This window comes from Lagopus leucura, unplaced genomic scaffold (genome assembly GCF_019238085.1).
Source record: "Lagopus leucura isolate 7727_CA_CO unplaced genomic scaffold, USGS_WTPT01 Super-Scaffold_100002, whole genome shotgun sequence".
Taxonomy (NCBI): Eukaryota; Metazoa; Chordata; class Aves; order Galliformes; family Phasianidae; genus Lagopus; species Lagopus leucura.
The window spans coordinates 89,716,794-89,731,594 of NW_024962263.1; the positions used below are offsets into that span (position 1 = coordinate 89,716,794).

The window sequence follows — 14,801 nt, forward strand, 5'->3', positions numbered from 1 at the left end:
TCATTAACAAATGGAAAAGGCAAAAAGTTCTCAGTAGGTTCTGAAAAGATTGCTTCCAAACATGATGTTACTTTCAGCAGGTTGCTAGAAGGAAGTATGAATTTACTGATGGTAAAATGTATGAATGATGCAAAGGCTGAGGAGGTGGTAAAGTCCTTATTACAGGAGAGGCAGGGAAACTGGTAAGTATTTAGATATGTTGTACAACTAAATGAAAAATGTGTGTCATTGGAAGCAAAAGATGGAAACATGCAAATAGAAGGAAGAGCTTTGGAGAAGAGACTCCTTTTGCAAAGGGCTAAAGGCTAGAATGGGACAACAGCCAATGCTCCATAGTCATGTAAAAAAGTCCTAAGTGAACCCTGGAGGTGTGAAGAAATGATGACCTTGTGAAAGGGATTCTTCTACTGGGATGTCTGACGTTAGTATTCTCTTTGCTGGGATTGTGCATAGATTTAGCAAAAGGTTTTAAAAGTTTAATTAAAAAAAAAAAAAAGAGAGAGAAAAGAAAGCCATCAAAAATAAACACATGCACACACACAAAAGGCAAAAAATAAAGCAAAGAAATAAACCAACAAGTGAGGTATAAGGTTTTAAAGACTGTAGAAAATGCCCTGTGGTATTTGATCACAGGTGCTTGATTCTTTATCACACTAACATGACAAAAAAGTGACCTAATTGTTACAGACATAATTCCTTTGGCAGCTCCTTTTTTCTTTCTTCTGATGGGGAATGTAACAGGAGCTACTGACTGATACATTTTCCCTGGAATTAAAACCTGGTTAAACCATGAGACTTATAAAACTTGTAAAACCCTTGTATCAAGGGAAGAGATGGAGTCTCCATAAATTGCTTTATTCGGAGAAAGACTGACTTTCCTTCTAGACTTATTATCAAAAGCAGATTCAGCCAGAAGGGAACGGTGTTGGTCATAGTGTGAAATACGTAAGTGAATATATGGATAGAAACCACAATAGCAGGAGTTAATGAAAACTGCTCTTCTTTGTTCAGAGCCTGGAGCTGGTATGACATAAAAGACATGAAGATTACTTTCTTCAAGTCCTGATGCAAATCTGGTTGGAGCAAGGAAGTGAATACATCTGCCAGGACCAACTTCTACAGCTACCTGCCACTACTCAACTGTTCTTGTTAACTTCTTCATTACTACTTGTCTTTAATACTCAGGTAATGAGAGAAAAGTGCAGCACTTCATATGGAGTGCTAGAAGTTTGTGTGATTCTGTAAATTCACTCTTAATTTGGTACTGAAATTTACTATGTACAGTCCTCTCCATAATGGGGATATGGGATGTTTCTTCATTCCAAAGTGCATCTACCTAAACTTTGACTTCAGGTTAGTGCATCTGGATTTCTCCTCACCTCCACCTGAGTTCAGGGAGGTAGTGTTAGAAGGGGGAGGAAAGCTCCAAGTAAACACTATTGGGTAAGTGACAAGATTCCAAGAGATGGGAAGGAAAGTGAGGACAGGTGAGAAGAATCTGTCAGAGTTCTGACCCCCAAACTTTCACAGCTGAAGCATGTCTTGGTTTCTTTGTGCTGTCATGAAATGGTAAGAAGTGCTGGAGATGTTGCTTGCCATTATTTCATATTCATCTTCTAGAGAGCACCAGAGGAGATCAGATGCCAAAGAGATGAGAAGGATGACCAGAAAATCAGAGAAGGTGATGTTTACACTTTACTTAACAAACAATATACTGAACTGTAAAGCTCTGAAACTTATTTGTGATTGGGTCATGTGATTATTTGCATCAGAGTGCTGAAGTAGCTCAGCTGGGAGAGCGTTAGACTGAAGATCTAAAGGTCCCTGGTTCAATCCCGGGCTTCAGCAGTAGTTTTTCCATAGTTTTGTGGGTTTTAGGTGTGGTTTGTACAACACAGACATGGGATGGAGATGTGGGATAAACTGGAGCCCAGGAATTGCCCCTCTCCATCAGGGTGTGCTGGGTGGGTACCGGTCCTGTTAAGGAGACAAACTTGTCTTTAGACTGAAAAAAAAAACCGCACCTGTGCATTCATCTCTCCTCAAGCCTTCCCAGCTGCACCATTGGTAATAAAATCTGAGCAATGATATTTTGTCATGTCACAGAAGGTGGGAAGTAAGATATGTCTAGAGGTGACTGGTACAGGCCTGCGTAAGAAAAAGGATCTCCTGGTACAAGCTGTGTTCACTAAAGTGGAATCAGCATTGGTCTGGAGGAGACTGCAAGGATGCTAACTCACTCTCTGTTCCAACTGCTGTCTGCCAACTTGCCCCAAAAAGGAAGAATTATCTTTGTCCACCAGGACCCGCAAGTATCAGTATCCCCAGGGAAGTGGTTTTAAGTTGAGGGAGGGAAGATTTATATTGGATGTCAGGGGGAAGTTCTTTACTATGAGAGTGGTGAGGTGCTGGAACAGGCTGTCCAGAGAGGTTGTGGATGCCCCGTCCCTGGAGGTGTTCAAGGCCAGGTTGGATGGGGCCCTGGGCAGCCTGGTCTAGTATTAAATGTGGAGTTTGGTGGCCCTGCCTGTGGCAGGAGGGTTGGAGATTCATGATCCTTGAGGTCCCTTCCAACCTGGGCTATTCTGTGATTTCTGAGTTATCTTTACTTCTGGACTTCCAAAGAACTGAAAATCCAGCAAAACTCTACTGGCACTTCCTGTGAGAATGCTTTACCTGCTAACTGATGAAAAAACCTGGGGAGTTACTCAAATACGTCCTCCTCCAAGTTTCCTGTTTACTGTTTGCAAACATGGACACCCAGAAATTGGTGTATGAACAGCAGAAAATAACACAGTGGGAAGAAATGATTTGCCTAGCAACCAGAAATGATTACTCCAATTATAACTCCTAGGCTTTATGGATATCCACATGAACTGCAAAAAAAATCAAACTGGATATTGGCCCTGAGGGGTTACTGATGTCAGAACTGTAATAATTACTACTAATTGTTATTGAATGAGGATAACAGGACATTCCCCGTAGCTAGGAAATGGTCACATGAAAATAAATCAAAGAAAAGTAGAAATAATTCATTAAAGGTGCTGCCTTTGTTGATGAGACGGGGAGAATAGTAGGATTTACAAAAATGCTGTGGTAAGAACACGGACGTGGATAATTCCAGTAATGAAGGTAATTCACTCTGCTCCCAGGCAAATTTGGTGGGACAAATGTACACATCCCCTTCCCAGTGATAATCACAGATTCAAGAAGAAGACTATAAAAAATCACATGCATTAATTGTTTCTTCCACCGTGCATTTCTCCTAGCAGCTGTCAACCTGAGAGGTAATGCTTGCCGTATTCAGTACCCTACAAATTACAACACAGATTGTATACAGACACCAAGAAATGAAAAAGTGGTAACAGATAATTTTAAGCCCCCCAAACATGGGATTTAAATATTCTTGTGAAGGGTTTAACATGTTTTGTTTGCTCCCAGAAATGTACTTCTGAAGCTTTGTGCTTGTTTTGTCTTAAGGCAGCTTAAATTGAGGTGATTAGCCCATGGGTTGAAGTATGAGGATGGTCATGGGTGTGACACTGACCGGTTCTGGTCTCAGAACTGGGCAGGAGAATTAACATTGTGTAATCAATATTCATGGGCACAAATGAACCCTGAAATGTGGTTTTGGTCCTATTAACAGTGACATATAGAGAAAAACGGTTGATTTCATATTGAAACTCTTTACAGAAAACTATTGGACTGTCCTATTAAACAGTCTTTCATAGGAGCCAAACTTGAACTCCTGCTTTTGCAGACTTCAGTGATCTTTAAACACTGTGGAACAACAGCTCTGGAATGAAGAGGAGGGGAATAAAGTGATTTTACTAAACCCATTAATCAATTGACTGCAGCTCAAATTAATTTTTATGTATATTTCTTCTCACTTGTCAAAACACAAAGCAGATGTTTTAGCAAAAAGCCGTCTATTCAAATTATTATCAAATGATACGAAGGGAAAGCTTGGGGAAAGTCTTTCAGTGGGCAGTTTTTCAGGTGAACATTTATTACTGAGAATTATGCATTGACTGTCTCTGCTTTAAAACCAAGCCTTGGCAAATTTAAATTATATATTGAAAAAAGACCGATGCAAATCCTTGAGCATGTTATCTATATTGTTTCTGACTTGTCATTCTTTATCAGGCAATTAAGTGCAACACAACATTTTCTTGACAAAGTAGCTCCATACAGCTGTGTATTTCCCTAGATGAAACACAAAGCAAATTAGATTGCATGCATCCATAAATCTCAGTGGTTGCAGCTGTAGTCGGGGGGGGGGGGGGGGGAGAAAGATGGAGAGGAGGGAGTGATGATACATGGAGATCTACAGAAAAGATCACTATCATCTCCAGCTTAGTTTTGCTGTGTTTTCTTTATTATCACCTTCAATTTAAAAATGATAAGCATCATGTTGCCCGTGATAGTTTTTTCTGTTTATGGATTTCAGTACATGGGTGCCTGTGGAAGGTATCTCACAGCTTTAGATAGCAAGCCACTGTACCTTGAACTGAAACTGATGGGCAAATTGAGACCTCCAGTAATGAAGTAACTTGGATAAAATTAAAATTTTTGGGGAAAAAAGCCAAACAAACAAAAATATGGAGACACCTTAAGTACATTGTGCTACATCATTAAATCTTAGCCCTTCTCCAGGCAGAACTGAGGCTTATGCATCCAAGTCCAGTTCATTAATTCAAAGCTTATCCAACTCACCTGTGTGTGATAAATGTGCACTGGTATTTTGCCAATCAACAGACCCATGATGACCCTGGCAAATGCTAGATTGGATTTTGCCCAGTGCAGATGCAATCACTGTGACCTGTGTTGCAAATCTCAAAGATAGGAGGAATCAAGGAGATTCCAGGCCTCCCCTGGGTCTCTTTTCCTGAAGCAAAGCTGATAAGCCATTTCTCTACATTAGCTGGCAAACCATCTCAGTGCTGTGTTTACATAAATCACAATAAGCCTAATTCAGGCTTATTCAATCATGTGCAAACAGAAATCATCACCAGATGCTCCTACAGACAAGGACGCTGAAGAAACCATCAGCTAATTCAGTCACCAGCTCCCATGATTCCAGATTTTATGTTGGTAAACTTGGGGTAATGGAGCCCAGGAGATGTGAGTAACAAGATTTCGAGATTTGAAGCCCTTCTGTGCATTACAATAGCATGTCAGAGAGCACTTAGAGCAGTGATGTTTTGTGATGAATTACAAGTGCTTTTCACTTACGCTGCTGATATCTGAATTTTATCGCATGCATAATCTATAGTATTTCTCTTAAACATACTATTTCTTGAGGGAGGGAGGTGCTTCTTATTTTTTCCAGAAGGATGTAATTCTGTCAATCTCTGGTTGGATATTTGGAAAAGTTTCTTCTCAGAAGAGTGAAACAGGCTGCTCAGGTCAGCAATAGAGTCACCATCCCTGGAGGAGTTTAGGAAACATGGAGATGCAGAACTGAGGGACATGGTTGAGTGGGCACAGTGGGGATGGGTTGGGGTTGGACTTGTGATCTTATGATCTTAAACTGAGACAGGAGAGGCTTAAGTTAGATATTAGGAGGAAGTTTTTCACACAGAGGGTGGTGATGCATTGGAACAGGTTGCCCAAGGAGGTTGTGGATGGCCCATCCCTGGAGGCATTCAAGGCCAGGCTGAATGTGGCTCTGGACAGCGTGGTCTGCTGGTTGGTGACCCTGCAGATAGCAGGGGGTTGGAACTAGATGATCACTGTGGTCCTTTTCAACCCAGGCCATTCTATAATTCTATAATCTTGGAGATCTTTTCCAACCTTAATGATTCTGTAAACGGGCATAGTGGTGATGGGTTGACAGTTAGACCAGATGACCTTGAAGATCTTTTCCAACCATAATGATTCTATGATTCTAATGCAGTCTAGTCTTAATCACAGATATCCCTGAACAGATTATTTGGAGTATGGTTTATCATTGCTTTGCATCAGGCAAAACCAAATGTGGAGTAACTCAAATGGCTTTGGAGATTTGTGTACAAAAAGGTGAATAAAGGTGTTGTGTGAAGAAAAAAAAAATAAAAAAATGTGATAGCCTTTTTGATAACCTACTCACAGCACCAAAATAACAGATTGAATATCATTAGTTATCATGGGACCATCTCCAAAAAGATTTCTCCATCTCCAACCTCTCAGTTTGATCCTTTTAGGAAAATGTGAAATATCACTTCAGGGCTGAACCTGAGGGGGATAAAAAATAATCTAAAAGCCATAGTTTTTTTCTCATTTCTATTTCTATATCCTGAATTTTTTTGGACAGCAGAAGAGTTATGTTATTTTCAGTACATTTTGGGTCATGCAACTTTGTGATGCAATGCATGTAAGCATATACGACCTTACCACCTCTTGAAATTGCCCTGGCCAATTTCACTCCCACTGGCCAGGCTATATTCAAAAAGAATAAGAAGTCATTAATCCTGCTAATCAGCCTGCACATAGGGGACATGAAAGTACAGCATATACACAGTACTAACAGCAAACAAAGAGCCCACAGCTTAACTAGGGCAGACAATGCACAGGCAGGGAAGTGTCTGGGACAAGGGCACAGTTACAACAGAACACACAAATTGACTCTAGTGTTTAGTCCCTGAGACCTCACTTTCCCTAGCCCATCTGCTGTTAAGTACGTAGTTTAGGTCAGGAGAAAGAAAAATCCCAGTTTCCCTCAGCAGAGCTAGAGAGGAAAGAATTTGCTTTGTGTTAGGTAGAAGCTAGGAGTGACTGTCAAGGTTGTTCTCACTTATACCTTGGTTAACTCTGTGTAATTGTAAAGGCACAAAGAAAAACAAAGTTATGTGTCAGTCTCTGCGATTAAATAAACCCATGATGTGTTAAATTCAGCAGCCTTCATTAAAAACATTATTAGATGTTAAAATTTGTTCTGTGGTGGATGCCACATGCATTTTATCAACTACAGTCAGACTAATCGGGCTTTAAAACAGTGAGTTTTAATTTAAGTAAGGAAGCAAACTTGTTTCTTGCCTAGTGGGAGAGGAGAGGAGAGGAGAGGAGAGGAGAGGAGAGGAGAGGAGAGGAGAGGAGAGGAGAATCATCACCAGAACAATTTTTGAAGTGCAATGAACAAAGGAGAAAAAAAAAGAATCTTTGCCCAGATGGGCAATAAACACTTTTCAGAAAGTGTCCTGATGATTTCTCATTTTCTAATGAAAAGATTCAACAAATATGCATACATATGTGTATATATATGTGTGTGTATATATATATATATACATATATATATGTAAGTATTCGCATCAATTTTTAGGCATCACTGAGCCCATTCCATCTCTTATTCACATCTATTTTGCCAGTGCAGATCCACTGATTTCAGCAGTGTACTTTTCCCCAGTTTAAAGCAGTGTCAGGGAGAGAGAAACATGCTCTGAATTAACCTGAGGAATGAATTAATGGCAAGCTGTAAGAGAGAGGAGAGTGGTCCCAGAGGGCAAAGGACTCACTTTCTCAAAATGTAGTTCTAAATAATTAATATCTTGTTTTAGGTCCCTAGTAATGTACCATTGCTGTAGGACGCATGCTTTCCATTGCTATTAACAGTGTTACAAGCCCTCTGCTTGAGTTAATACCAGTTCTCTGAGAACCTAATCTAAATCCCACTCATCTCCTTGGTATGAAAGCACTCTCATTAAAAGTCAAAGGAAGATATCCACTTGCTTTGGAAGAAAAATTGTAAATTATGCTATTTTGCTGTTTATTTTGAAGAATTCATAACTTATAAGACAGAAGAATGATACAGACATTGTTTGGAGTTGTCTGTTGTTGACAGTTGTCTGTCTCAGTTAATAGAATACATCAAGGTTCGTAAGAGAGTGTTTATTCCATATGATAAGGTTAGGACAGCTTATCTCAGATTCAGCAACCTTTGGGCTTTCTGCATCTTCAAGTCACTAAAGCATGCTTTCTAATTGCCTTTTGTACCCATGGAGAGGCTAAGTGACAATAGCACTTAGATGTCTCATAAAAGATAGTAATTAGTATTCAGAGCTGTTCTCAAAGGGGTGGTCTAACACTTGTCCATTCTTCAGTGGTGACCAGGGCACAGAAAGTACTTCTGAGGTGATATCATGGAAAGTTCAGAATGGAATTTTTATCATGGACCTCTTCCAGAAGGCTAGATATCTATTCAATACCTCAAACAATGAGATACTATTAATTACAATTCTCCTATAGTGTATAACAGAGCCAGGAAATGCAGTCATTTGTATTGTTGTATTGTCCTTTCCCTCAATCCAGCCAGGGAGGTACTGATGCCTTGATGTGGTCCCTTTTCACCTCCTTCTTTGATGGCCATAAAGGTTTTATGAAGAGTAAAGGATTTCTCCCCAAGAACCAAGAACTCTTTAATCTCTTCCTGAACATGATTTAATCTTTAATTTTTCATCAACAGTGGCTACTTGCTTCGAGGTTTCAATTTTCTCCTTTTTATTAAAAGGAGAAGAATTGCTGAAATTTAAGCTATTTCTCACTTTGAGAGATGAGGAGCAGAGCAGATGGTTTCCAGACAATGCAGGGAGGGCAGCTTTGAGGTTTCTCTCACACAGACCTGCCAAGCCTTAGCATCAAGTATCTGTTCCTCCATGCTGCAGATTCCCTCCTTGTAATCATATCCAAGAATTACTGTGGTGTTCAGGGAGCCTTAACTCATTCATAGCTCTTAGGGACTTGAAGTATCAGTTGTCATAATAAGATTCTAAAAGGCGATATCATTCTTAAGCTGTTGATCTTTCTTTTCCAAGTAGTTTCATACATCACTGTGATACCTGTGCATCTCTGACGATGCTAAAATGCAGCTTTCCCATTCTTCTGTTCCAGCCACTCATTTCTTCATTCCCTTAGTCTTCAGTGCATGTTTTAATGGCTCAAGGAGGAATCTCCAACTGAAGACCCCCGAAGTTTCGTGTGCTAATAAAGCAAAATACCATGTGCATGCCTCACCCATCACATACCCAACAGTGAACTGAAACTGACAGTAATGGGAAATTAGAGGGCATGCAACAAGATGAGGAAGAAGAACAGGTCATTTATGAACTCTAACACACAAAGCCAAAACAGTGCCCCAGCTGAATCGCATCATTTCTGAACTCTTCTTTGACACGTCTAAACTACAGATAATGGATATGATAACATGTCCTGAAACAGTGCTCAGTGCCTGAGGAGGATGTGAGCAGTGATATTCATAACCTACAGGGTGGGGATTATGATACCATGCCAAGATGTATAATTCAACATTTGACAATATGCCTCCCAGATGGGAAACCTGGAGAACTGATTTTAATTCTTCCCTACTCTGAAAGTACCAGAGCTCTAAAGGTGGCTCAACTTGTAACTGGGGTTTCATATCTTTGCTGTGAAAAGAACAGATTCCAGCCCCCCCTTCCCCTCCCCCAGACAGTACTCTCACTTCTCATTCATTTTACTGGTGAAATGTATGAGACTAATTGGGTTTTGTTATTTTAGAGATATGGAGAGATACATTTTAGGAGTGATTGGCAGAATTTGCAAAGGTTGGGGTCATAAGATATGAGGTTATTTCTGTCTGCTCTTCAAATTCTGTTTAAAAGAAAAAACATCAAGAAACTTTTATCCAGGGACCAAAGTTTACCCTTTCTATGACATTTTTTGTTAATGATGTAGAATTAATAGAATCATTAGAATTGATGGCTGTTAGACAAATGAGACTTGTGTAGGCAAATAAATTCAGTCAAGTCCTGACCAGCATCCTCACTTTGACCCCAAGATCTCTTCTGCTAGGAAATAAAAACAAGAGACTAGGAGAGAGCCTGGAGGCTGGACACAGGCTAGTAAGGTCATGTAGGTCCCTCTGATGCTGGACTGTAGCTGTGTCACACATGACATCCTGTGTTCCTGGAGTCATTCAAGGTCAAGCTGGAAGGGACTCTGATTCTATGATTCTATCTTCCCTCGTGTTAACGCCAGACAGAGGCTTGTCCATGTTCTTCCTATTTGAGTCCCATTTACAAGACAGTACATTTGTGCTACCAGTTGCCTATTGACAAAGCACAGATACTTTTTGCCCATTATTCTCGAATCTTCTGTTACATATACTCAAAATTAGGTGATCAAAAAAAAAAAAAAATCTGTTAAATCTACTAGTTAGCCATAATCTTGAAAATCTTCTATAATGATTTCATAGCAATAATAGCATAAGTTCAGATAATTGTTAATGTTATGGGAACTCCTGTATTCTTCTAAGGGATTATCAAGAGCATCTGAATTGTGAATTTCGTTTTCTAGAAAAGTCTAGAGTCCAGCTTATCAAAAGGGAGATGATCTTCACTCCCTGTTGCCACCAGGTAACTTTTTGTCCACAGTGCTGCAAATCACTGAATCATAGAATAAGTAAGGTTGGAAAACGCCATTGAGATCATCAAGTACAACCATCAGCCCACCACCACCATACCCACCAAGCCATGTCCCTTTGTACTGTGCCCAAATGTATCATGCCCAAAACACTTGGAAAGTGCATTGAACTAGAGGCTTTCCATATATCAGCTTTCCTTGCCCTTTAATTATCTATTTTCAAATGCTTTTTTGTCCATTTTGACATTGAAATCAATATGTATAGACAAGTTATGAGTTATTTAGTTAATCTGAAATGGCAAGCTTCAGCATAACCCAGCTGAGGACTGCTTGAGAAGCAGAGTGTAAAGAGAGGAAACTGTTCACACTCATAGAGGTAGAACTGGCATTATTTAGTACCTAACAAGCTTTTTTCACATGCTAATTACATTAATATGTGCCTTATTCACAGTACTCTGTACTCTGCCTTTCCATCATTTATTTGAAAGGAAGAAAGAAAGAAGAGACATTCATGTTGCACAACAGAGATAAATTAGACTGTACAAAGCTCAAGAAAGAGAGAAGAAAAAACAGACAAACAAATCTTGAGGATACATAGGCAATGTATTTTATTTCCAGTGAATTCTATGGGTAGAATAACAACAAGAGGAAACAGAAATACAAAACAACACAACAAGCATATTTCAATTTTACATATTTGGAATTTCTATTGAAAAACAAGCAAACAAACAAACAAAAAAGAAAACCTGAAAATGTGATGGATAATTATCAATGTTAAGAGGGAAAGAAGAGAAATCAGTGGAAATTTTTTTTCAATATGCATATTGTATCTGAGGTAATTTTTTATTCAATAATAATACTTTTCCAGCAATACATCTCTGTCAGCACAGAGAGTAATCTCAAACTCAATCTCAGACAACATTCTATAACATGACATTGTTTGAGAGGGTCCAGGGTATGAGAGAGTCAAGTAAAGTAGTCTGAAGTTGCCCATACCCTTCCATGGCAGAACCTGGGGGGCAGTTTGGATATGAGATCATTTGCAACCATACAATTATGTCTTAGATGAAAGTAAAGAGAGAATTAAAAGAATGAGGGATATTGAAGGTAGGATTTAAGGCTCCATCTAACCAATGCTAATGTACACCTAATGCAAGATGGTAGATAGTATCCTTTGACCAACACAAAACCCTCTCTCTGTGGATCAGATCTCTTTTGCCTGTAAATACCTTGCAAATTTGAGTTGCTGAGATGGATATATCTTAGTGGTACAAATTTAGAGCTTGACTCTCTTGCCCACACTTGGACATCATGTGATGGTTGAGGATATCCTCAGAGTATTTAGACAGGGGCTTGTGCTACTTGACTGACAATATGACTGACAAATGAGCATGTACAACGTTTACAGATGCCCACGTGCAGGTGACTGCATAGAGCCTGTACATTTAAACATACCAGTTACTCCCTAGATTGTTGGCTTTGACTCCTGCCTTTCCTTCAGACAAATGCAACTAGACAAGCAGAATCTTACTTATCCCATCCTTGCTCCTGCTCTAATTTTCACATCTACATCCTTATGTAAGAATAACCTTTTCAGAGTAGTTTTAACTACATGAAATATTCTACAGACCTACTGCTACAATTTCATTATGTGAACAGTTGCCTTCACGTTGCATCATCCTAACTGCTGCATTTTTAATGTGAAAAAATGCGTTGCTTCAGTGTGCTCATTTGTGAAATAAGTAATGGAGGCATCTACGTATGGAAAATTTTATATTCTCATAGCTAGTGGCATTAAAAATATAATCAGGGGAGTTTGTCTGAGCACACGCTGTGTGAAGTGAGAACATTTCACTGTTATCAGACAGGTTGCTAAATGACCTTTAAGTTCTTTTTCTTCTCTTTTCCCCAGCAAGGCATATTTAACTTTGCATAGTCTACTGAATAAAAATCTCTCTAATAATTACATTTTCCAGCTCCTGTGCATTTGTCCCTAGATGACTTCTAAATAAAGCCTACTAACTGCAGGAAGGTTGGTTAGTTACATTCATTTTTGACCACAGCCTTGGAGAAACACAGGTTACTTACCAGAGGTGAAAAAATGGTCTAAGGGAATTGGCTTTCTAGAGGAACAGAGGACACAAACTGACTCTTTTTACGTGACTATTATTCTCCTATACTCCTAGACTCCAGCTCTAGCTTTTGCTGTTCCCATAATACTAACCTTTCCCTTGTTTATGACACTGACCTCCAACTCAACGTGGGATTGCTCCAGTTGCTGTGGTATGAGCTGTAGTAACTCAGTGACCTTTTATTGCCCCCTTTTCCAAAGGTAAAGCTGCCTCTGTAAGGCAGAATGGGCCTCAGGAGATCCTAAAATTGGTATGAGAAACGAACTCAGTTTTTCTCAGCTCCATCCTTCAGTATGCCCAGATATGCTGATTTCTACCAGCTTCATGATATCAACAAGTTTAACTGAAACATTTAAACTTACTTTCTGCAATCACCATTGCATTTAATTGTCCTTTTCTCATAACCTATTCATCTCATCTATTTTGTAAGGAGAAAAGTATAATCTAAAGATTTATAAGACCAACGAATATTTTAGTAGACAGAAGGCTGTACCTCCTATTTCTATGAACTTGTTCTGTAACAGACATCATTCTTTCCTGAGCCATGGATAACACTGCAGTGATGAATCACCAGAAGACCATGTTGGGTTGTGTGAATGAAGGTTTGTTATCATAATCACGAAGACCTAGAAAAGGTCAGATGAATCACAGAATGCTCGAGTTGAAAGGGGCCTGAAAGATCATCTAGTTCTTTTATCTTGATAGCAGAAGGAAGCTCAGTAACCTAAACAGAGTGAAGGGAGAACTCTGAACTGGCTACTATTTAGGCTATCCAAGGAGAACAAGAAGACTGTTGTCCCAGGTGGAAAGCCATCATCTTGTGGGTTGATTGCTAGAATGTGTGAAGCTCACTAAGGGATGCTTAGGAAAAGGATCAAAATCAGGAAAAGAGATGGATAAACACTGCTGGAGAGAAGCAATCATGGGAACACAGAGGGAAAAGGAGATAGAAGGGTTGATCTACTGTAGACTGGTTACTAGGCAGTATGGATCAGTCTTGTCAAGTCCTGTGCATGATCACTGCAGACTATGATGTATTCAATAAACCCTTTTTCTAATGATCTTCCAGACAAACATATTCTCTGCTCTGGAGGAGCATATGTGAACAGTGGTGAACTGCAAATTTTGATGGCTAGTGAGTAGGAGGAGAGATTTGAGTATCAGCAACTAGAGCAGAGCCATGAACCACCAGGACTCAAATATCCAGGTGACAGCAACTGAGAAGATCTAGGAATTGCAATAGATATCCTGCTACTGGATAGGATATCTAAGATCAGTTTTTGGAAAAAATGGTGTTGTTTCTGCCTATTCCTATAGTAACTTCAATTTTTATCAGGTGGAGATGAAGAACAATATGAAGCCATTTGTTCTGTTCACATTTCTGGGAGTGCTGTGTTTTTAGATGGATGGTGGTAGAGCATTATTTTCTACATATTTGTCTGTGTGACTGGCCATGCACACAAATATATTCATGGAAATGACTATCTGTAATAGATATGTAAAATGTACTAGGGTGGGAACACCCATGGATGTAGAAGCTTCTAACAGACCATAAACTAACTTCAGACATAATAAAAGTGCTTCTTAGCACTTACTTAGGGAAGGAGGTGGAAATCAAATAAAGTAGAAGAATTAAAGTAAAACAATTGTGATATAATGAGAAAATGATTGTGCAGTAGTAAATCATCAGCAAAGTGTCTTCCAACTTCATCCTTTTGTATGGAGTGCTGATAGCATTTTTAATTGCTTATCTCATGATTTGAAGGACATAGATGGCTGCTTTATGAGTGAGGATGGTCTCCTTCTTCCTTGCTTCCAGGTGGGAGGCGTTGTCACAGTTTTTCCTGTTTCCACCATTACTTAAATTTATTCCTGATCCTTTTCTTCTTCCACATTTCTTTTATGTCAGTACTAGCTGTCCAGTAGATCAGCAGCTTGGCCTACTTTCCTCACCCGGAGATTCTTCAGGTTGTGGTAAAATAAATAAATAAATAAATAAATCAATGAATAAAATTTGTTTTCCAGTGGGTTTTGAAGTTCTTTAAAAAATTGTATTAAAAATGATTATTATAAAAATAAAAAAAGTCTTCTCTCAGCCTAAATTTTGCTTAGCTTGTCCAAGGTTTCCCCTCATAAAAGAGGTTCCTTTATGATTTTGCTCAACTCACTGAACTATTGAGCTTTTCTTGTTGAGCATGCAATAAGCCAGGTGAGATCTTATCAGTACAAAAGCAAGAATGTCTTCTTATTTATTCTTTCCAAACCCTATTTAGGACTGTGCTCAGATCTCATTTC

The 14,801-nt window shown here is 39.2% G+C and overlaps 1 non-coding gene across 1 annotated transcript; it reads left to right on the forward strand.

The window, feature by feature from the left end:
• Positions 1-1,775: 1,775 nt before the first annotated feature.
• TRNAF-GAA lies at positions 1,776-1,848 on the forward strand. Its single transcript has one exon. It is a non-coding gene; the product is annotated as a tRNA-Phe (tRNA).
• Positions 1,849-14,801: the final 12,953 nt, after the last annotated feature.